This window comes from Equus przewalskii, chromosome 23 (assembly GCF_037783145.1).
Source record: "Equus przewalskii isolate Varuska chromosome 23, EquPr2, whole genome shotgun sequence".
NCBI classification, from domain to species: domain Eukaryota; kingdom Metazoa; phylum Chordata; class Mammalia; order Perissodactyla; family Equidae; genus Equus; species Equus przewalskii.
Genome location: NC_091853.1, coordinates 12,604,574 through 12,627,967, shown reverse-complemented (window position 1 = coordinate 12,627,967; position 23,394 = coordinate 12,604,574).

Here is a 23,394-nt window from a genome sequence, read left to right as displayed (position 1 = left end):
TGCGTATAGATTCTGTGGAGGATAAGCAAAGGCTAAGGTAGTGTTTCAAGCTCAGTAGTTTTCTATCTGCTTGCGGAGACTAGAAACATAAGAATGCAGTCCAAGCAGTGCTGGCAAACTTTGGCTCGCAGGGCAAATCCAGCCTGCCGTCTCCTCCTGTCTACGGCACGAGCTAGGTATGATTTTCACTTTTTTAAATGGTTGGAAAAAAATAAAAGGAAGAACAATATTCTGTGACGTGAAAATTTATGAAATTCAAATCTCAATGTCCACAAATCAGAATTTACAGGAACACAGCCACACTCACTCACTCACGTCCTGTCCGTGGCTGCTTTTGCGCTGCAGCGGGCAGCAGAGTTGAGTAGTTGTGACAGAGACCATATGGGCCACCCAACCTAAAATATTTACTCTCTGGTCTTTTACAGAAAAAGTTTGCTGGTAGTGAGGTAGAGAATACTCGAACAGTGCAAAATGGGGCAGTTTGGAGCCAGCTGGAGTACCAGAGGACTTCCACCAGGGGAGAAATGACTTTGGGTGGGAAGAAAGCTTCAAGGAGAAGTGTCTCCAAGTGGAGCTTGAAGGATAAAGACACTGAGCGTGGTGGTTGCGGGAAAGGCCGGCGGAGGGGGCCATCAGCTTGGCTCCACCACCCACAGCAATGTGACATTGGTAGGTCCCTTAACTTCTCCGCCTCATTTTCTCAGCTGTTAAACAGAAGTAATACCACCACCTCCCAGGACTGCTGTAAAGCCCACAGTGAGATGTCATCAGCGAAGCAGTCAGCACGTGCCTGGTGCCGAGCTGTGTCTCACAAAGGTTAGCCGTCAATAGCAGCAATTGCCATTGCTTCTCACACTTGGGCCTCTATTAATAAAAATAATTCAACATTTCACCTAAAAATGAAGGCTTATTGAGGTTCTTAGTGAATAAGCTTTTAAAATCTTTCTTAGAAGATGACTTTGAGCAATTGAATCCTATGAAGTTGTTAAAAATGGCGTCATAAAAGAATTAGAGCATGGCAAAATATTCCCAGGGTGGTCTATGAAAGTAAGTTTTATAAGCCCAGAAGTTCTGTTTTGCCAGTGCATCCAGGTTAGAAAGCTGTATGAGAATCTGGTGGAAGCTACTGGCCCCTCTCCTTGATAAATGCGCCCTGCACACATGCACACGGTTTTGCATACAGTCTTAGGGCTTAATGGATCCCTCGAAGCCCATCCTTGGTTTCCAGATTAAGGACTTCTGCTCTACTTACTCACTCATACTTATAAAACTCACAAGATATCGATATGTGAGCCAGAATGCTAAATTATTAATTTATGAAGAAGAAATAATGTCAAGTGGACTAAAATCCTTTCATTGACTGATCAGCTCATTATCTTGCTACACAAAAGCTACACGAACAGCCAAAGCACAATTAAAAGTGAGTATGGAATCGCAGCAAAGGGAATTTGAGAATGGTCTTAATGGCTCTTGTCGCCAAGCTACAATAGTCTGATGCATCCGTTTCCACTGCCAAGGATGCTGGAACAGCCCGTCCAGGCCCTCTCCTGTGGACAGTTCTTGATGTTTGCACTGTCTGCTTGCAGACACAGTGAAGGCTAAGCTCCTTCTGTCCTCACTCTTGCCAAATAAAGGTACAGTACAGGCAGTTAGACCTCGCCTTTAGCTCAGCTAATTTCCTTATTCTACCCCTGGTCTCTTCTATTAGGAACTGTCCCCCATATACAGATTCCAGTTTAGGGTGGGTTTGCTATGTTGATTTTTCATAATTTCCTTTTCAGAAGGGATCTTTGTCTTCAAATCTAGGAGGTCTCTTACTGTGGCCCACGTCTTCCCTACCTGCAGTAGGTTCCCGACTACAGAATATTTGCATGCACCACTCCCTCCCTCCTTTCCTTCCTTCCTTCCTTCTTTCTTAAATAACCTTTTACTTTGAGATAGTTTAAGACTTACAGGAAGTTTCAAAAATAGTACAGAGAGTTCCCAAATTTTCTGTCACTGAGCACTTTTTTTAAATGTATATTTTTGCTATTGTGTAGAAACAGTCTAGAAGGCTTTATGAAAAAGGATTTCTGATGAAAAGTTCTCGGACTATTGTTGCGTAATAAAAACTTCTTATAAATAAAATCTGTGTGATGTGTTGGTGTCTGCTTTCACACGACCCTAAACTTGCTTTGCTTCTCCCTAGATTTGTTTCCTCCGGGCTCTGGGGTTTCCTTTATGGACATCTTTCATACTGGCTTTTCACCTTAGTGAGTATCAGGTGGACAAATTCAGGGCCGATGGACTCTTATGGAAAGTACCACCTGGGGCTACGCGCTCTGAAATCGCCTTTCAGAGACTTTAGTTTCCTGGTGACTCTTCTGAGCTGTCTGCTGTCGTTTGCCCCAGAGTTTGCATAAGTTCTTTTGCATGACTATCTCCTGAGATAGTTGAAAACTAAATGGTTATTGGAGCCAGCCCAATGGGCTAAGTGTTTTAAATAAATTAATAATGACATGTGCGTATCGAATGTACCCGTCATAAATGACTATTTACGGTCACTATAGAGAAGAAAGCATAATTTAACCCAGGAGAGCAGAGCTAAAACATTCTCAAGGACCTAATTAATTCTTAGAAGAAAAAAACTGGTTGTTGATCAAAGGTTAGAGGATGCTTGTCCTATGACTTGTGGAGAAGGAAACCCACAATTGCTGGTGGGAATGTAAAATGGTAAAGCCACTTTGGAAAACAGTTTGGCAGTTTAAAGTTGAAAGTTAAACATAAAATTATTCAGAAATTCCATTCCTGGATATCTACTCAAGAGAAATAAAAACATATGTGCACACATAGGCTTGCATGCAAATATTCTTGGTAGTATTATGCATAATGGCCCCAAGCTGGAAACAACCTCAATGTCCATCAAGCGGTGTAAGGGATACATAAACTGTGGTACATCCATACAATGGAATACTACTCAGCAGTAAAAAAGGAATAAACTACTGACACATGTTACATCATGGATGAACTTCAAAACCGTTATGCTCAGTGAAATAAGTTAGACACGAGAGACCAGATATATATGATTCCATTTGCATGAAATGTATAGAAAATGCAAAAAATTTCTGGAAAAGACAAAGTATTTAGTGATTGCCTGAGGCTGGGGATGGGAATGGGCTAAGGGCATAAGGGATCTTAGTGGGGGATGGAAATTTTCTAAACTGATTTACAGAGGGTGAAGTCACTAAAAATTATTGAATAATGCACTTGAAATGGATAAGTTTTCTGATATGTAAAATATATCTTGATAATGCTTTTTTTTTTTAAAAAAGGAACCAATAATTCCCTAGAAGGCAGGAGGATCGGCTGTGGGCAAGTGCCCTTGGAAACACTCTACTTGATAAGGGAGTTTTCAAATCTCAACTTGTGCTGAAGCAGACGCTGCCATCACCCGCCAGGCCTCAGCCATCCTCACTGCATTTCTCTCTTTAGAAGGTGTCCTTGTCCACTGGCGTCTGGTTTGGGCCTAGAAAACATTTATAGTCCTAGTTGGCCTTTGAGTGGAAGGACCAGCACTTTTTTGCGTCTTACTCTCTGCTTTCCTGCGTGGGAAGGGCCACTTCCGCAGACTCCTGATGGAAAATCTTAGTGGGAGCAACAAAAGCTCATTTGTCAGTCTGGTGTAGGGTAAATCTAGCCTGAGGACGTGGGGCAGGTGGAGCAGAGGCCTGAAGAGAGTGTCCTGGAGACAGAGCAGGGAAGGGGCGGCTCCGCCTACCTGATTCCCCGGGAGAGGAGCCAGGGGGTGTGGAGCGACCTTTGCCCTCTGGAACCTCACACTGTGATGAGAAGCTGCCCACCTTCCCTAGGGGCTTGTATCGCCCTCAATGGTCCTGTCTCACCCAGATGTGCTCAAGACAGCAGGGCCAGAGGAAGCCAGGTTGACCAGGGGGTTAGTGTCATCGTGTAGACCAGGAGAGGAGCCAGAGAAGGGGAGACTAGCACCATGCTCATCCGGTGTCCAGGAGAGGACAGCTCTGGCTAGGAAGTTATACAACTTGAACATAGTTAGATAGTTTGCACTCATATCTATCATTTATTAGCTCTGGGTTCTTCAGCAAATGCCTTAACCTCTCTCTATCAGTTATCTATTACTATGTATATTTTGTAGTATACTATACTTACTAGTTGGGTTTTTTTTTTTTTTGCTGAGGAAGATTGAGCTAGCATCTGTGCCCATCTTCCTCTACTTTATATGTGGGATGCCTGCCACAGCATGGCTTGATAAGCTGTGTGTAGGTCCACACCCAGGATCTGAATCAGTGAACCCTGGACTGCAGAAGCGGAGCATGCTAACTTAACCACTGCGTCACCAAGCTAGCCCCTGGTCTGGATTCTTAAATGGTGGCCCAGCTCCAAGAGGACAAGCTCCAATGTGCAAGAATTTATCAAGCCTCTGCTTAAGTCGTGTTTGCTGATGGGCCATTGCCCAAAGCAAATCACCTGGGTAGGCAGGGAATCCGTGTGGGAGGGGCCTAGTGCGGATGTGAATACTAGGAGGTCTGAGTCATGTGGGGACCAGCAGCACAACAGTCTATCACACTTTCTAAGCCTCAGTTCCTTCGCTTGTAAAATGGGGATGATGTAGTATTTTATTAGGCTTCTTATATAGAATAAATGAAATAATATACGTAAAGCACCTATCATAATGTCTACCGTTTAGTAAGTAATCAATGATTATCTGCTTTTATCATTATCACTAACATTGGTATTACAATTATTTACTTTCCCCTCAGATTTATCAGAGTACAGGGAGATGCGAGAGTGAAAAGGCAGGGGGGCCTGATCTAATATAGGAAGTCAGGAAAAATTTTCTTAAGAAATGGTGTTTCAGCTGAGGTCTAGTAGATAAATTAAAAGTTTACTAGGCTAAAGGGATCAGTGGAGAAGAGCATTCCAGGAGAGGCAACAGCATGTGCAAAGGCCCTGTGGCTGGGGAGGAATATGTGGCAGCTACCACAGCCATGAAAACAGATGATTATACAATGTCAGCATTGCAAACCTATTGCTATTCTCAGGGTGTTATGAACAGGCCCCTTTAACATTTGCAGGGCCTAGGATAGGAGTACAGAGAGAGGCCCATAAGCTCTATGTCTAAGTATTTAAAATTATAAACCTAGCCAACAAACTATCCATGTTCTATCCTCCTACCTTTTCAGATGTACCCCTGGCTCATGCCCTTTGGCTTCCCAACCCCAGCTCTATCCTGTACCTTGAGGGCCAGGGGCACATGCATGTGGACCCCCCAGGTGGCATATCAAAGCTTCTCCCCAGGAGCAAATAGCCATGGCCCAGCCACCCCTCAGCATCCCTCAGGGTGTGTTCACCAGCTGTGTGGTCCATTCTCAGGGTGGACCTAGGGAGGAGGGCATTCTGGGGTCTTGGGTACCCAGAGTATAGTTCAGAAGGGAGGGCACAGGCTCTGAGTGGGCACATCCCCTTGGTCCCTGGGTTATTTGTCCTGTAAGGAGGGGCCAGTCAAAAGGAGGGTCAGAGGGGAGACCCCTAAAACACAAGGCCTAAGGCAGGGCCTCTGGCACCCAGAACAATACTGGTTATGGGAACCCGGGGAAAATAACGGAGGCCAGGGAAGGGGAGGCAGAGTCAGGAAGGCTTCCTGGAGGAGGAGACACCTGAGTGCAATATTTTCCTGCAGAGGAAGCACCTGCTGCAGAATTGAAGTGCATGATATAAGAAATCAATGTTCCTTGAAATCAAATATGAAATGTTACAACCAGGTGGCAGATGCTTTAGCTTTGGTTAAGAAGGTGTTTCTGTTTGAACCCCTTCGTTTGGCAAGATTACAACTGTTCTGATCGACTGCAATTCTCAAATGGTGAGAAGCCGTGCTCCAGCAGCCTCAAACACCGGCTAGCGCAGAGCTGTCGGAGGTCCCTACACTCACTTCTAAGTTACTCTCATGGGGTGAGAAAGAGTTTCTAAATTCAAGGACTATGAAATTCAACTATGAAAACTTTTTTAATGGCTCATGCAATTAGATTTAAATGCAGCCCTTGGTGGGAAATACCATTTTGCTACGAGCGGGGAGGGGGCGAAGATGGTTGAGTGTATACAGACTGGAATGCAGAAGCGTGAGCCCCGGCACGTCCTTTCCCTTCTAAGGAAATGCTGATGAGGGCAGCGAGACAGTCGTTCATCATCTCCCCTCTCCTCCCCACGGTCCAGACAGCTGTCCTGGATATTGAAGCCCCAGAATTCTTGACAGATGGAAGGATTTGTTCTAATATTTATTTACTTATCTATTTTACTGTGGAAATGAGAATCGTGCATTTGTCGGTGTAAATCCAAGGCTGGGACAAGTCACCTCTGGTGGCAAGATTAAATGCACTAAAGAGAGCCAGGAAACTTAATATTTTTTAAATACAACGATTCAGTCATTCGGCCCAGGGGGAAATAGCAATGTGGGGAATGAACTACTAATTACCAGCAACATCCCAGAAGAGAGATGCACAGAGTCCATGTGGTGCCGGGGATGGGGGCAAAGGCGCTGACCCACTGGCTGAGGGTCTCCCAGCAGCCTAGGCTAAGACTCTGCAAGAAAAGGGCAGCCTCCCAGGGAATCTCCTCCTAATTCCTCTTGCCCAGCCAAATCCCACCAGGAAAGGAAGACATGAGGCCAAGATATCTGGAGCGGAGGGGAAAGAGATGGGGGGAAAATGAACTCCAGAGTTGCTGATATGGAAGACTGGGGAGAAAGGCAAAACTGTAGACAGACACTCTATTTAGGGAGAGTTTATTATTATAACGACTGTGTTATCAATAGTGAATTTTTACTGAGTGCTTACCCTGTGCCCAGCAAAGTTTACAAGTGTCGACTCAATGAGGAATATACACACCCCGTGAGGAAAATGCCCTTTTATCTCATTTTACAGATAAAGACAAAGAGCCTTAAAGAGATGGGGTTCAGGGTGGAGTGACGATGACAGATTCCTTTTGGACAGAGTGAATTTCAGGTGACATCAGTTCTAAAAGGGGATACCCCGCCTGTCAGTAACCAGAAATTGAACCTGAGGGTGGAGGCGGGGCAGGAAGGGAAGAAGGGAAGCGGGGCGTCCAGATTTCCACCAAATGCCTTTTTGTGTCTTTCGAGTTTTCAAGCATATGAATGTGTTATCTGTTCAATAAATAAATAAAAATGTAAAAACAAAAACAAATCAGAACCTGAAGTTGAGGAAAGGTCAGGGCTGAAAAAGCAGCCCTGAGAGAGTCAGATGGTGTTGAAGACAAGGATGTGGACGCCGGCTGGGCCTCCAGTGACAAGAGGCCCGGAGTAATTGGTAAACCAAGACGGGAGAGATTTTTGTCTGTTTGTTGTTTTTAATCAACAAATCAGAAGCGAACTTAATACTCTGTGGGGTCACAGTTGAGACTCTTAAGAGGCAAGAGTTAACTCTGGGCTCGTAGAAGTATTTAGAAGGCACTGGGAGAGAGTCTCACTACCTGGGTAATCCAGGAAACGTTTATCCTGAAGAGCAGACTAAAGTAAACTTTCTACAGCTGGTCATAGAAGCGCGCAGGAGCGATTCACAGCCCCGTTCCTCCTGGAAGCCACTGGCTCAAGCATTTTAGCAAGAGGCCAAGGCAGACAAGGCACTGCGCGGACCTGAATTATGCATCCCTCGGTGTTTGTAATGTTCCCGAGCTGGGTAGGGTGATTAAATGTTTTACGTTTAATCTGTGCCTATGGCAAGCAGAAATTGGGTCTGAATGCCCAGGAGAACCATTCCTCCAAACTTCCAGCACTTCTAGCTCCCTGAGCAGCACTTTGTCAGCACCAAATAAAGGATGAATGAACTGGGAGAGGGCAGGTGCCCTTTCTGAGAAAGGGTCGTCCTCACAGGGGAAACAAAGAAGAACCACAGAACATCAGGCTGGCAGGGACCTTGGAGACGGGCTAGGGCAGCCGACCTGAGGGCGTATCAGAGAGCTTGTTAACACACAGGCTCCACCCCCAGAGTTTCTGATTCAGGTCTACGGAGGGCCTGGGAATTAACATTTTTGGTAACCTCCCAGATGATGCCATTTCATTTTACCACGTTTTGAGGGCGAGTGAACTAGTGCAATTTCTTCATCTTACAGACAGGAAACAGAGGCCCTGAGGGTTTAAATAACATGTCCCAGATCCCCTCGCTAATGGCAGGGCTGGGACTAGAATCTCAGTCTCTCTCTTTCTTTCCTTCATCTCTAAATATCTCCGCACATATCTCCTAAAAATAAGAATACTTGGGGCTGGCCCTGTGGCATAGTGGTTAAGTTCAGCAGGCTCTGCTTTGGCAGCCCAGGTTTGCAGGTTTGGATCCTGGGTGCAGACCTACACTATTCATCAGCCACGCTGTGGTGGTGACCCACATACAAAATAGCGGAAGACTGGCACAGGTGTTAGCTCAGGACTAATCTTCTTCAACGGAGAAAAGAGGAATATTGGCAACAGATGTTAGCTCAGGGCTAATCTTCCTCAGCCAAAAAAAAAAAAAAAAAAGAATGCTCTCTTCCATAACCACAGTACAGTTACAATATCAGGAATTTAACATTAAAACAATACTATAAACAATTCTACAGACTTATTCAAATTTTGTCAGTTGTCCCACTAGTGTCTTTTATCTGGGCCAGGATCCAATCCAGAGTCACACACATTTGGTTGTGATGTCCCTTCAATTTCCTTTAATCTGGAGCAATTCCTCAGTTTGCCTTTGTTTTTAGGACCTCGATACTTCTGAAGTGTACAGGTCAGTTATTTTGAAGAACGTCCCTAGATTTGGGTTTGTCTGATGTTTTTCTGTGATTAAATTCAAGTTCTATATTTTTGGCACAAATAGCACAGCAGTGAAATAGTGTCCTTCTCAGGGCATCATGTCAGGAGCACATGAGGTCCATTTATTCCATTTCTGGTGATAGGAACGTTCATTTATTTATTATTCTTTTTTTTTTTTTTTTTTGGTGAGGAAGATTGACTATGAGCTGACATCTGTTGCCAACCTTCCTCTTTTTGCTTGAGGAAGATTGTTGCTGGGCTAGCATCTGTGCCAGTCTTCCTCTATTTGATGTGGGATGCCACCACAGCATGGCTTGACGAGTGGTGCTACGTCCACATCCTGGATCTGAAGTTTTGAACCCCAGGCGGCCGAAGCAGAGCACACAAACTTGACCACTATGCCACTGGGCTGGCCCCTGGTGATAGGAACATTAATCACTTGGTTAAGATGGTGTCAGCCAGTTTTCCCCAGGATAGTTACCATTTTTTCCCTTTGTAATTAGTAAGTATCTTGTGAGGAGATACCTTGAGACTACAGAGATGTATTTCTCATCATATTTCACCCACTAAGTTTATCATCCATGAATGATTCTTACCCGAAGCAACTATTAATGTGATGGCTGCCAAGTGGTAATTCTCTAATTCTATCCTTTATCCTACATTAGTTGGAATCCTACCTTAAAGAAAAGTTCCCCCCTCCTCCCCCATTCATTCGTTCATTCATGTCATTATGGACTCACTTTTTTATTCTAGAATCTGTCTCTCTTGCCACCTAAGTCAGTTCTCTTTTCACCGTATGGCCCTGCTGCTTATAATACTATTATTTCAGATTTATGAGTCTATCACATTGGTTCAAAAATCAAATTGAAATTTTTTTCAGGCTCTTCTCTTTCTTGCCAGTGCAGGTTCCAGGCCAGAGCCAAGCAAGGCGAGCAGCCTTAAAGGGTCCTAGAGCTACTGCTCTGGGTTGTATTTTCCAGGGTCATATCACAATTAAAAAATTTTCGCCTTGAAGCCAATGCCTTCATCATTTCCCACGCACATTAAGTCCTCTTGGGTCATGTGTGTTACGAGTCTAACCATGCTCTTATTACGGCCTCTGAACTAAAGGAGGACACTATCCTCCGGCTCAGATAATGGGAGACGGGCAGGCCAAGCTGGCCGTGGCCAAACCTAGGTTTCTATGACGGAAAAACTGCCTTAGTTGGTGAGCTCTCCATTTGCTCATCCTCCCACTCATTGTCCCTGGGGTACCCTAAAGAGGGACATTTGGCTTGTATTGGTATTTGGTTGTATGAGTCCAAAAGAAAAAATCCCAACTCTAAAGTAAATATTTGCCATTTTTGACTACTAATTACATTGTACGATTAAAAAGAAACAAGTGTTTACCACATCCTTGATTTCATCATCACGTCATGTGTGTGGAAAATAAATCAGCTATTTAGCGGAAGCAAGCAGTGACTTAAAAAAATCTAAACACGTTTTGTTTTTAGAAACAAATATAGCTGACTCAGGATCATAAAGACATGAAAATGTCACCTGGAGTTCCACACACCTCTGTCCTCTAAGACGTGTCCCAAGGGAAATTCCTCTAGGGATTTAGCCATTTATGACCAGTGTCAGAATTCTCTGGGAGTAAGACGCCAGACGGAACCAGGCGGAGCTGGAGTGTCTAATGCAGTGGTCCTCGAACTAGGGTGACGCTGCCCCCCAAGGGGCATTTGGTAAAGGGTGGATGCATTTTTATGGCTGTCACAATCAGTAGGGTGGGGGTGCTACTGGCATCCAATGGGCAGAGGCCAACATGTTAAATGTCCTGCCTGCCTAGGACAGTTCCATACAGCAGGAGTCGCCCTGCCCAAAATGACAATGACATCCCGTGGAGAAACAGAGGTTCCCCAGGAATTTGGAATTAGACTAAGATTCCAGCTCAGTATTCCTGCTCTCTTGAATTGAAGAATTGTAACCCTAGGTGCTGTTGACTGTGGCTATTACTTACTCGGTGGACTGGGGAACAGAGAGAGCTAGTCGCAGTGAGAGAGGACTGACACAGATATGTAGAAAGAAATGGGGAAAAGTGACAGAGGGGGACTCTTGCTGCACGCTTCATCAAGCCCTTGGATCTTATTCCATTTCAGGCCCATCTGCAATCCGCGTGGTTGGTTTCTGTGACACCTTGTTTGCAAACAAGAATTTTAACTTCTGAGAGGCTAACTGCCATCTTCTGCCCCCTGGACTGAGCAACAGAGCGAGCTGGTGCGTAGAGGCAAAGACGGAGGCGGAGAGAAGCAGAGATGCGCCAGCGGATGCTGCCTGCAGGCCTCTGAGGTGCTGAGGCCCAGCTGCCTCTGGAGCAATCAAATGTGGCCCGAGAAGGGGTCCTAGGAGATGGGCCTCTTCAGAAAGTGCATTGTGACTCGACGGGGCAGGGCACTTCCAGGAGAGGAGGAAATGCTGGGCAGCAAATTGCACCAGGGTCCCCTGCCCCTCCAGTGGGAGGTCAGCCCAGACTGAGGCTGGGACTTCTTAAAGCCCTTCCACGGAAAGGACCAGCCTGAGTTTGAATTAGGTGAAGCTGTCAGTGCCAGGGAGTCACATCGAGATTAGGGGTCAGTTAAGAAAATAACCTGGAGGGGCTGGCCTGGTGGTGCAGTGGTTAAGTTCACACATTCTGCTTCGGCAGCCCAGGGTTTGCCGGTTCCGATCCGGGGTGTGGACTTATGCATCGCTTGTCCAGCCATGCCATGGCAGGTGTCCCACATACAAAATAGAGGAAGATGGGCACGGATGTTAGCTCAGGGCCAGTCTTCCTCAGCAGCAAAAGAATGATTGGTGGCAGATGTTAGCTCACGGCTAATCTTCCTCAAAAAAAGAAAAAGAAAAAAAGGAAAATAACCTCAAGCTGAAAATAAGAAAGTCACTTTCTTTAAAAGGAAAACAAAAACAAACACAAAACCCCTCATACTCAAGGGAAAACAGCTCTTAAAATGTTAGCCTTGCTTGCTTAATTAGCTTTTTATCTGCTTGAGCAGAATACTCAGGTTTGTGCTGAAGATGGTACGTTTCATTCCTGTTACTGTTGGAACTGGGTGAGATAGAGAGGGTAGCAGTGGTTTCGCTGTTATTTCCGTGGGCTGGTGCTTCTTTGCGCAGCTGCAGCTTCTGTAACTGAAAAGGGAGATAGGCAAGGGAGGGTATAGTTCCAAGAACTCTCGGTTTTGCTAGCCAGCAAATCGTTTAACAATGATAAAGGTGTGGCTTCAGAAGAAGGAGTTTCCACTTTCACCTGCCGTTTAGAGGCAGTGAGTATGGACAGATGAAAGAAGTGCAGTGATGACACAGGGTTTTGTGGCGTGGCTTGGGTGTGAGATCTGAGTGTTTCCTCACAAGCGTTCCGTCCCAATCTTGCTTTTCTTGGATTTCAGAGACGATGCTGGGATCCCCATGATGGATCACCTGCACTTTTCACCTGGGATTGTACCCTTGGTGCATCCCCTCCCATCATTCGCTTAACAGAGTCCTCCCATTCCTATAGATCTCAACACAGGAGAAGCTTCAGAATAGGTTGCTTTAAAACGTCAAGTATTCCAAGAAACGTATCTCTATTTCAGGAATAGAAACATTTTTTTCAACAAGGCAAAAATCAAGTCTTGTGAAATACTCATCTGATTAAAACTCTTCAGCTATCTAAAGGAAGCTCTTTCTCATGTTAACATTTCTCCAGCAGCAGAATTTCTCCAATTCAGTCATTCTTGTTGCTCAACTCTACCAAGCCTGGAAAGCTCTGGACTGACGGTGGGAAATAGTACCTGACACCTGGTGGGCAACCAGCAAGTACCAGTTGGATTAAATTGAAGCCAAGCCTCTGTTCTAATCCAATTTGTACCCTCAGTTATCAGAGGGAGCTAGGCCTTGTTTTTCCATTTGTGACAGGAGAAGATTGAAGGACTCTCTTATCTCCAAGGTCTCTTGCAACTCTAAAGTCTATGAGAAATAAAATGCTGTGTAGGGCAGTTAGCACTCTGAGCCATTTCCCAAGGCTATGTCTAACTTCTTGAGAATTAGTTGCATTATTGACCCTTACGTCACTCTTGAGTTTGCTTACGACTTCCCACAGTGGCCTTCTCTCTGATCCTTGAATAGGCTCGGTGAGCCAGGCACGGGCTGGATTTCAGCCCCTCCCAGCCCCTTGGCCGCGTACCCTTATTCAGTGGACAACTTACACAACTGTGTGTACTCTCTCTTTCCAGCATCATGCAAAGTGCCTGCAGAAAATAGAAACATAATGTTAGCTGAATGAATAAATCAACTTTATTGAAGTTTAATTTACTTATAATAAAATGCACCATTTTAAGTGTTGAGTTCAATGAATTTTGACAAATGTGTGTACCCAGGTAACCACTACCACAATCAAGATATAGAAATTCCATTACCCCCAAAATTCCCTTATGTCCTTATGCAGTTGTCTCTTCTCCCACACACTACCCCCTCCCCGCCTCAAGCAATCACTGAATCTTTTAATTTTATTTAGTTGTATCTCGCCTATTTGCAAAAGAATTTAAAAATGGCCTTAAAAGGGAACAAATATACCAAAATCAATTAAAGAGGGGGAATAAAAAGAAGAAAGAAGGATTAGGAGGAGCAAAGCAGAAATCCCAACCATAAGGGTCGATAGAGCGTCTGTGATTGAGCTGGAAGGCTGAGGTTTGGCAGCAGCCTCCTTCGAGCAAGGCAGAGAGGGAAGAGCGGTACTTCAATTACTGTCTGAGAGGAAGAAGCATTTCACTCGTCCCAGGGGAGACAAAGTTTCCCCAGCACAAAGATCTGAGATGTTCCTCATGTGGGTCATCAGATGGAAATTTTGAAGGATGCTCTGAATGGTGTCTTTGATGACAATTTCATAGCATATGCAGCAGAAATAGTCACTTGTCTATTTGATCCAGACAAGCTTCCATAAACATTCCTATAGCAAATTTTTTTTTTTTTTGAGGAAGACCAACCCTGATCTAACATCTGCCGCCAATCCTCTTTTTGCTGAGGAAGACTGGCCCTGAGCTAACATCTGTGCCCATCTTCCTCTACTTTATATGTGGGATGCCTGCCACAGCATGGCTGGACAAGTGGTGGGTAGGTCCACACCCAGGATCCGAACCGGTGAACTCTGGGCTGCCAAAGCGGAACGTGTGAACTTAACCGCTGTGCCACCGGGCCAGCCCTCCTATAGCAAATGTTAATGTTTCTTCCCTAAATAAGATGGTTTCACTGGGTTTTTCGGAAAAGTGGGATAGGAAACAACTCAAAATTATCTTCTCTAGTGAGGTCTGGAACTCAGGAATCCTTTCCTGTCCTTACGGGCAGAGCATTTGCTTTGAAACCCAGGTGGGCAGGTGGGAGGATTACTGCTCAGTAGTGAAACTTAAAAAGGCCTGGCCAGGATCCCTGTCTAGATCAAAGGCCTCCTCATCCCTGCCTGGAGCTGGGCTGTAAGTGAGGATGTGTCTGGGAAAAGCCAGGCCTTTCTAAAGGAATCAGTTTTGGAGCTGCGCCAGCCCAGGCCAGGGCTCCGTTGAGATGCCAAGCTTCCACGTAGCAGAACAAACACTTGAACATGAAAGATACTGTGGGCAAGTGTCGGCAGCTTCTCATGCAGCCATGGAAATTTCTTAGTAATGTCCTTAGAAGACTGAGTTCTAAGCCACCTCACCGGTGCCTGTTGATGGGTTAGAGAGGCCCTGAAACCAACACCCTCTTCCCTGCTGGATTCTAAATCAGCTGAGAAATAAGACAAGGGGGTAAAGCAAACGGGAGCAAGAATACATCTCTTGCTGGGAAACGTGGCTGGTGTCTGTGGGCAAGTGAGTTTCCCGTCTCTGAGCCCCAGAATTACATAGCCTTTCCCACCCCATCGTAGGCAATACCTGGTCAGCACGGGCTTCTATAAGAAGTGGGACAAGGAGGACTGAGAACATGGGAACTTGCTCCCAAGGAGGGGAGAGAAGCTAGGCAACCTGCCCCGTTTCACCTTCCAAACTCACCAGTCAGGAGAGCGGCTCCCCCTCCTGTGGGCCACCAGAACAATTTATTCCCTATGTGTCTGCTGGGATGAATCAGCCACAAAAGTACCACTCAAGGACTCGAAGGCATGTTGTGGACTTGACCGATATTGACCATTCAAAGGTTGGTGGCTGCCAGCTCAAGACAGTAATTTTTGTGTAACACCGTTGATGGTTGAGGTTAAATCCTTCTTTCTGAAAATGGGTAGATACTGAGACTATTTTCTTCTTTCTGCTTTTCGATAAGACTATACCTGCTGTTAATTTTGGCAGGGGGTGTGTCTATGCTGTCTAAAAGTGGTATCAGCCATGAAGATCTATACTAAAAGAAAGAGGAAGAGGGTGGGTCCCTTGTTTTGCACTACTCAACACTCACTTGGTCCTTCAAAGTTGTTCTTGCCAATCAGGGCTGGTATTATAAACAAGATTTGGCAAGCACATTAAGAACAGTGATCTCGATATGCTTATGCTGCTTGGTTTGCTGTTGATTCTGCTCAGTGGTGTGCTGGTAAATGCAGAAAAAAAGGCTCTCTGTAATAAAGAACTTCTGATTTATGGTGTTTTCTACTTTCCAATTTCTGTGGGGTAAATACCCCTTCCATGGCTGATTTTGAGCTCCCAATGTGATGTCCCCAAACACGGAGTTGGGAAGAGGGATACAGTAGCGCACCCTTCTATGGTATTTCCACCAAACAAATACAATAGACCTAAATAATCTTAAGCAAATAGACATTATATATGAGTAAAATATTAGTAAATAAAATAGTAAAATAATTAGGAAATGATACATTTTGAATATTTTAATATAGTTTATTTAATTGTAAGTTTACATAAAATGGTAAAACAATTGGCTGGCAAAATTACTGAAATTTAAGGATCAGCTTTTGTTAGCCAGTAAGAGCCAGCTCCAATACGTCACTGTTTCTGATCTGCTAATAAAAAGCCAAGGAAAGATCAATATCGCTGGGAGGGGAAAACGTACTAATCAGTGGTCAATACTGCAAAGTCAACACTGGACAGAGCCCCAACCCTGCCATTTGTTAGGAAAAGAGCTTAATGTTTTGATGGACTATCCCGCAAACTTAACGGGTCTACAGGGGCCAGCCTAGCAGCGTAGTGGTTAAGTTTGTGGCTCTACTTGGTGACCCGGGGTTCACGGGTTCAGATCCCAGGCTCAGAGCTACACACCGCTCATCAAGCCATGCTGTGATGGCATCCCACATGCTAAATAGCGGAAGACTGGCAACAGATGTTAGCTCAGGGCCAATTTTCCTCATCCAAAAAAAAGTCTACAGTTGTGAGGGAACAGGGAGGATTTGCCCTTTGAAAAAGTGGGATAAAGTCTACTTTCAGTCAATCTAGAGGGAGGAACAATTCGACAAGGGTTAGAGCCCATTGGTTAGAACTCATTGACAAGTTTGATGACAAACACTCTGACATTTTGATGTCAACTTGAGTCTTGAGCTTTATTCAGTTGGTAGTGGTTCAGGAGTGTGGTGGCTGAAGGGGCCATAGACGGTCTACCGTGACATGAAGGTGGGAGGTGACAATGGCAGAGCAAGGGAACTGAGAGGGAGACCAGCATGGAAAGGCTGAGGAGGAGTCAGAAGGGACCCCTCCTACTTTCACTGGGCCTGAGGCTGAGGGCAGAGCATCGGTAACCTCCCCATAAACAAAAGCCTGAAAACATTTTCACCTGATTTTAAAGGGGACTTTTACCCTAAAGATATTCAGCACATGGGGATGATGGCATCAGAACAACGAACTAGCATTTCTTTCTTCTTTTTAAAAAGAAACAGGATTATTTTGCCTCTGACATACCCGTGTATGAGCGGAAAGAGAAGTGTACTTGGAGTCAGCACACCTCCGAGCAGTTGTACCACGTGGGACAAACCACTTCACTTCTCCCAACGCTCTCCCTCCTCCGCAAAACCGGGCAGAGTGTGTGTGACAACTCTCCTGTGTTAGTGTGAGGGTCAGATGAGAGAGTGTGTGTGAAAGCACCTCACATGCTCGAAGGCACTAGCAACACTTTAAAACCGATATGTTGCCTTTGCAAATAGATTACGAAACTTTTTTCCTTGTCTTTTTGAACATCTTTCTTGCCAGAGTGTACTGGACTGTGGAATGAGAAACTTGCCTTCCCCTCCTCCTCTGTTAGCTCGCTGCCGGCCTCTACTGAGAACGGCCGTTTCTCAGGGGCACCGCTGTCTTCTCTCCAGAATGGAAGGCAGACGGGTTGATGCACATTAACATTCTAAAATCCCTTCACTCCTGTCCTTCCGCCTCCTCTTACTCAAAGCTTTGTCTGTGCTTTGACTTAAAAGCTAACTCTGAATTCTTTCTGCATCTGCAAGGTCCCACTTCCAAGAGGGTATCTTCACAGGCGTAGCATTTCTATCTTTGTTTTCAGACCTTGACAGGTGGACAAAGGATCAGTCTTTTCTCTTCCTCAGGTTTCTGAGTCAAACCAAAGAAAACAAACACAAAAGATCCCAAATCATAGTAGGTTGTGTTGTGTATCCCTCAGTGTGGTCAAGACCCTGAAAAGGGGTCTGGCGTTCTTCATCAGTTTGCTCTATTTACAGAACTCAAGGTCATTTGGAGTTCAGTAGAATGTCATGCTGTTTTTCCAGCCCTTGGACAGCAAGAGAATGCAAAGCACATTTTGTATGTAGGTTTTATCCACATAGGGTTCCAAGAAAAATGCAGTACATATGTTCTGATTCACTCACACTTTACTCACTAAATAGCTATTTGATATCTAAGGAGGCTTCAGAGGTTTAACGAAAAATTTCTTCAAAGTATTCTTTCCTTTGAACCCAGCAGTCATATTTTCCTAAGAATAAGAATTAATAACGGCCAGTAGAGTTTGTGGGTGTTTGCAACATCACCAAAATTCCTCTTTTCTCAACTTCGGAACATCTAATGTACAGAATCATATTTTTTAAAATGCATATGCATGGTCTACAAGTGTGTGTGTGTGTGTGTGAACCATGTGGGTATGTGCCAGGAGTTGTGCTAGGCACTTTACATACGTTGTCATGGACGTTTATGACAAGGTTTGAAGGTAGGTATTACTTTCCTTTATAGGCGAGGAAGCTGAGGCTCAGAAGGTTTTGTGACTTACCCAAGGCCAGAACCGACAAGTTGCAATGCCAAGATTCTGTTAAACTGTCTCTGTTTGCATCTTCTAATTTTGTTCACTTCAGCAAATATTTATCAAGTGCCTCCATGTGCCAGGTGGCGTCCAAAGCCTGAGGAGAAAAACAAGGAAAGACCTTGAGATGCTTCCAGTGAAGGGCTTCCTATTTTTATCCTTCAGCGTGTGACTGGAGATGGCAGGTAAATGAGGGGTGTATGAGGTTGAATCAGTTAGGATGTATTTCATTGTAAGTAACAGGAAACCCAACTTAAATTGCCTTAAACAATAAGGAGGACATGCTGTGGCTAAGAATGTTACTTATTCCCTAATATCCATCTCCCCCTTCTACCAGGAGCAGAACTCCAACTTTTAGCCAGACATATGGCCTCCCAGAAAAAGACAATATTTCTCAACACTCCTGAATCTAGGTGTGGCCATATAACTAAGTTCTGTCACGTGAACTGAAGCGCTATGTGCATCTTCTGGCTTTCTCTTTTCTCCCTCTTGCTGACTGGATTCAGATGTGATGGCAGTAGTTGGAGCAGCCATTTTGAACCACAGGGGCGTAAATTATGTGTTAAGATGGCAGAGCTATCAGATGTAAGGTACACTATCCCTGGAATACCTGCTTGGACTTTTTTTTTTTAACCTGAGAAAGAAATAAACCTTTAACTTGTTTCAAGGGGTTTTCAGTTATTTGCAACTGAACCTAACCCTAGCTCACATAGTGTTCACATAGCTGGAAGTCCAGAAGTAGGGTGGGCTTTGCTGTTAGTTTAATTCAGCAGGTCAACCACAGTATCAAGGAATCAGTTTTGTTCCAGATCTTTGTTTTGCCATTGGTGTCAGTATCATCCTAAGGCTGGCTCTCTTTCATGAGACAAGATGGTTGGGAACAAAAAGATAGATACATGCTTGCTCATCAATTTTCAGAGAGAGTGACATCCAGAAGTGCTCTCATAAAAACAATAAAGTTCCTTTCCCAGAAACCCTCTGGCATCTTCCTGCTCTTCGTTGTCCTGAATTAGGTCAGATGCAGCCAGGAGAATGCCATGAATTGATTGGCTCCGTTCTGACAGAACCAATCACTGTGGCAAGGGAGACGGGCTTACACTAATTGACTTGAACTAATCATGGTCCACCGCTGGAGGTGGGCTATTTTTTCTTCTTAAATTCGGGATAATGTCATAATTTAGGGTCAGTACAGTCGATTCTTGGCATCAATCAATTTAACCTTCAGAGTTTGTACTCTCCTTGAAGTGCCTCGATAACGTACTGTGTAAGGGGCAGCATAATACCTTTCTCGTGTGTTGCTAAGAGGATTCAATGAAAGATGCAGCCTCCATTTCAGGAAGTAGAAAGAGGCTGGTGGGCTAGAAGGAGTCATTTTACTGGTGTGTCCAGATAATGGCTCCATGGAGTCCCCAGATAATCCCCTGGAAACCTGCAGAGCTGTCAGTGCTACCCGCTCTCAGGGTGGTGTGACTCAGGGAGGGCCCCACCTGAGAACTTCTCCTCCAGGGCCCCATCCTCCCCTCTCCAAGGCTACCTGAGGTGCCTACAATTCCCGGAATTTATATTCTTAGGGATTAAAACATCTTTCCAGAAAGCCCCCAGTAACCTGGGAGGAGTGACACATTAAACCACAGCACAAAGGTGTTGATTACATTAATTAGAAGCCCCCCTCCCCCACCTCCGACCATCACCACTACCTCCTCTAACACCAGGGACACTGAGCCAGTGGGCAGTCGGGGTGTTGTCATAGAAAAGAAAAAGAAAAGGTTCTGGCTAATCGGAGACGGCGCAGTGGGATATGAAAATGGGGGTCATGAGTCCCTGGCCAGGAGAGGAGGCAGGGATAACAAGAATGACCAGGAGGTGGAGATAGCGGGGGACATCAATGTCAATTTCAGTGAATCAATAACGTAGCCCAGGGCTAGCCCTGTGAGATCTATTCTGAGTGACAAAATAGCTACATTTGACTCTAAAGCTGTTGAGACAACAGCTTTTTTACTTCCCATCTTGGTGGCACCAGCGGTTGCCAGAATCTTTGAAGCTTTGTCTCTTACTCATTCATCTGGCCTGCGGCAGGCCCACATGGCTCAGTCCACAGCCTTGTTAAAATTACAGGACTCCGTTAGTCTCCCCCAGATGCAAAGGAACAGCCAGAAGGAGCGCATTCATTCAGTGCAGAAATCATGTCAGAGGAGTGATGGCAGAAACACTGGCCCAAGGTGGGATTAGAGGGAGCCAAGGCAGAGTGGAAGGCAGAAGGTCTTTTCCACTATTTTCAACCAATTCTAAAAGCAATTCTACAATAAATCCGTTTTTCTGTGGTAAATTCATTTGGGTGCTATCTTCCAAGAGGCCGTCAGTTCAGTAGCTTATTTAAGCTCATCACTTAAAGCAATTAGATATGTAACACTTACCCGGACACTATCAGGACCTAGTTTATTCTTCTGAAGGGCCATTTCTGAAGTCAGTTGTGAAGTTTTATTTCACCCTTACATCAGTTTTTCTCTAAGTGCCTTTCCCAGATCATTCACCTACAAATCACATGGCAGGGGAATGGTGGTGGTGGTGGTGGTGTTGAGTGATAAAAATGCAGATCTCTGAGCTCCACCCAGAATCTACTGAACCGGACTCTCTAGGAGTAGGGCCTAGAAATCAGCATTTTAAACCAGCAGGTCATGTGATTTTAATCAGTCTAGGGTCGAAGCCCATTGATTCCTAGAGAATGCCAAGATTAATACCTCACAGTTTATGGGGCTCTATGCTTTACAAAGACTTTTGTATAATATCTCATTGGAGCCTCACCACAAGCCTCGTGGAAGAATGTCAGAGCCGACATTATCACTTCCGTTTTATGAAGGAGACACCACAGCTCTGTGCCTTCAAGTAACTTGCACGAGGTCAACACTCTCATACACGGGGTAGCCTGGACTGGAACTCAGGTCTTACAGCACCCAGTTCAGTGCCCCTGCCACTACCCTGAATGGTAATAACATTCCAGTTGACTAAATGTGGAACCCCATCTTGGGCCACTGTCTAAAGGGAAAGGAAACCATCATAGTCTGCACAGCCACAGGAAGGAGCTTCCTTTGTAAGAAGAGAAAACTATAAAAACTTGGAAGATGTCAATAACCAGCATACTTAAGGTCATTAATGGTCTAATTATAAGTTGAATTTGTTGAAACTGCAAATATAATAAAGACTAATTTTTATTACATATTTAGATTTGGCCTGGGTGACTCAACTAATTGGTTTGAGCAGGAATGATCAAGATTTTACAATAGTGAACCACGTGATCAGAAATTCAATTAAGTGAATGTTAGATACACTCATTTACTTTCAATGGCAATGGTATTGAATGAAAATCCATGTGACTCAGACCTGAGTCAAGGACATATGAGGAATTATTCATACCTACTTTCCTTTTGTCATCAATCCATGATGTCCCAGTTTCATTCTGAAATTTCAGTGGAATTAAATCTGAGGAACTCCAAAAATTATATCATGAACTATAATTTGGTTCAGTTACAATTATTAGCCAGTACAAGCCTGCTAATGAGACACATGTGGGCAATTAGTTTCACAATCATAGAGTTAGGCAGATGAGTAATTCCAGCTGAACCCCTACATATATGTTTGATGGTTAAGGTTATGTGTCAACTTGACTGGGCCATGAGATGCCCAGAAATCTAAACGTGATTTCTGGGTGTATCTGTGAGTGTTTCCAGAAGAGATTAGCATTTGAATTAGTAGACTCAGCAAAGCGACTGCCCTCCCTAACGCGGGCAGCCATGATCCAATCTGTTGAGGAGCTGACTAGGACAACAAGGTGGAGGAACGGCAAGTTCGCTCTCTTCCTGACACTGTCTGCTGGGACATCGGTCTGCTACACTCGAACTGGGACTTACACCTTCGGCTCCCGTGCTTCTCAAGGCTTCGGCTTTGGTCTGGAACTACACTGGCTTTCCTGGGCCTCCAACTTGCAGATGACAGTTAGCGGGATTTCTCAGCTTCCATAGTCATGTGAGCCAATTCCTCATAATAAATCTCTCTGTCTCTCTCTCTCTATATATACATAGAAAGAGAATCTATCCATCGATCGATCGATCTATCGACGTATGTATGTATGTATGTATGTATCTATCTATCTCCCATCTCCCATTAGTTCTATTTCTTTGGAGAATCCTGACTAACATACCATGTAAATCTTTTTTTTTTAACCTCAAAATCTCAGTGGCCACATTGTGGGGTCAGACAGGTCACATTTAGCCTTGACCCCTCACCAACTATTGGATTTACAACGTAATGCTAAGGAGACCTGGGTCACGTGCTGGGGCCCACATGGATCTGCTGGGTTGGCTTTGTTTCATGGCTTTAGGGTTAGTTCTCCTTCACTGGCAGCCATCTTGTGGTGAGAGAGCGCAAATGGCTGGTTCATAAGGGCAGGAAAGACCAGACCCCTTTCCAGCATTGCTTCAGACAGTCACCTCCGGCGACACACTGCATAAGCTGAATAAGTCCTTTGTTAACTTGGACTCTGCGTGAATTTTTACGTCACATTTGGTGAAAAATGCAGATTACACTGCTGGGTTTACACTACTGTGATTAAAATATTTTCCTAATAGTCATTTATGGATTAATTATAGTCGATCCTGAGTTAGAATAAATCCAGGCCATTTTGGGGCCATCTGGGTACAATATGTAATTGTATCTCTCTAAATGCCAGTCAGGCTGTATGTTTTTCCATGACCTCTCAATCTAATCTTCTCTGTTTTGTATTTGTATTTTATTTTATTTTTTGGTGAGGAAAATTGGCCCTGAGCTAACATCTGTGCCAATCTTCCCCTGTTTTGTATGTGGGATGCCACCACAGCACAGCTTGATGAGCAATGTGTAGGTCTGTGTCTGGGATCTGAACCCATGAACTCCAGGTCACCGAAGCTGAGTGTGTGAACTTAACCACTATGCCACCAGGCCAGCCCTATATTTTCATTTTTTTGATACCCGGAAATGTATTTGTCCTTCACCACTGGGATAAATATACTAGCTTGTTTTCTAGTTTTCAAAATAGTTTGTAGTTGTTGTGTAATAATTCTTTGAACCATCTGGGTTTATCAAAACGCATGATGCGTGCAATAGGCATGAACTGTTCCAGCCCACTGGAGATGCAAGAAATACCACTTTCTTTTTCCAGCTCAGGATCTACTCTCTGAACTCAGTAGTAATTATTTAGGGAGGGAGTCCTGGCTCTCCCTTGTCCTTCCCTGGCTTATGCCAGGCCCTGAGGGCTCACTCAGCCTAGGAGGATGGGGAGAGAGGCCTCTGTCATTAATCCATTTGGTCACAGAGAAGATGCTCCTTGCCCAATGCCA